This window comes from Arachis hypogaea, chromosome 10 (assembly GCF_003086295.3).
Source record: "Arachis hypogaea cultivar Tifrunner chromosome 10, arahy.Tifrunner.gnm2.J5K5, whole genome shotgun sequence".
Classification (NCBI taxonomy): Eukaryota; Viridiplantae; Streptophyta; class Magnoliopsida; order Fabales; family Fabaceae; genus Arachis; species Arachis hypogaea.
In genome coordinates this window covers 19,687,235-19,688,797 of record NC_092045.1, presented here as the reverse complement: position 1 = coordinate 19,688,797, position 1,563 = coordinate 19,687,235, and positions in this window count along the sequence as shown.

Genomic DNA, 1,563 nt, shown 5'->3' with positions numbered 1-1,563 from the left:
GCTTCTCGATTAATATTCCCTTCGAAATTACCTATATTTATATATTAAAAATCCACCCGTGAGTCATACCATCGTAATATCATTGACTTATGACTCGAGCATAAGGATTTGCATATTAGGGTGTTACATTATGGTATCAGAGCAGTTCGTCCTCGTGAGCCTGAGGGATAGAACTGCTTATGCTTCAATGCATACTCTGAGTCTGTGCCTGTGCTAGTTAGGGTATCTAACCAATACATCTAGCATGAAGTCCATGAGTGTACCTTTGGCATTTTGAAGCACTATACTTCCGATATTGAGACTGATCAACTTGATATCAATTGTTTGGTGTGTATAGGAACCAGATGGCGCCTCGTGGACCCGGTCGGGGACGTGAGAGAGATCGTACTAGTACACAGGAACCGGAAATCAACCCGAATAACCCGGTAAACCTTATGGCGGCATTGGAGAATATGGCTGCTGCTATGCAGGCCACTGCGGAGGCCCTTGGGCAACAGATAAACAATAATGGCAATGGCGGAAGGGAAGCTCAGGGCCCGATGACACTGGCAACTTTCTTAAAGGTTAATCCACCTAAGTTCAAGGGAACCACCAATCCGACTGAAGCTGATACTTGGTTTTAGGCCATGGAGCGAGCACTGCAAGCGCAGTTGGTGCCTGAAGAGCAGCGTGTTGAATTTGCTACCTATCTGTTCACGGGGGAAGCATCGCATTGGTGGCAAGGGGCTCGACGTCTCCTGCAACAGGGGAATGATCCTATCACTTGGGATGCCTTCCAGGTGGAATTCTATAAGAAGTACTTTCCGAATTCTGCCAGAACAGCCAAGGAATTGGAGTTACTACAGCTGAAGCAAGGTGCTATGTCCGTATCTGAGTATACAGACAAATTTGAGGAGCTATTCAGGTTTTCCCGCATGTGTCAGGGAGCTCCGGGAGACTTTGAGGAATGGAAGTGTATTAAGTATGAGGGAGGACTTCGAAGTGAAATCCTGAGCTCTGTTGGACCAATAGAGATTAGGGTCTTCTCTGAACTTGTGAACAAGAGCCGTATTGATGAGAATGTGTGAGGAAGGATGTTGAGGCAAAGAATGACCGTCGGGAGTCCCACCGCAGGGAGCACAATCAAGAATACCCAACAAGGGGTCAAGAGAAGAGGATACCCACAACGTTTTCCTCAAAGGCGGAATAACTTTGCGACGAGTGAGGAGTCCCAAAGGAATGGTAAGGGAAAACGGGCAGCGGCTGCTTCTAATGTTCTGAGCTGTCAGAGGTGTGGAAGTCATCACCCAAATAGGCCATGCCGATTGGGGTTAGGCGTATGTTACAAGTGCGGGTTACCAGGACATGTATCAAGAAATTGTCAACAAGGAGAGAGTCAGGATGCGGGCCAATTGCGGCAGTAAGATTGAGGTAATTGCAATAATCAGGCCTAAATGGCAGTGTGTGATTTTATAATACCGCATGTACAGTAGAATTGGGACTGTCGAGCTTAATATTAGACTGAGAAGCAAATCGGATGGTCCGAGTAAGGATTTGCCTTAATATAAATAGATAAATGCCTGT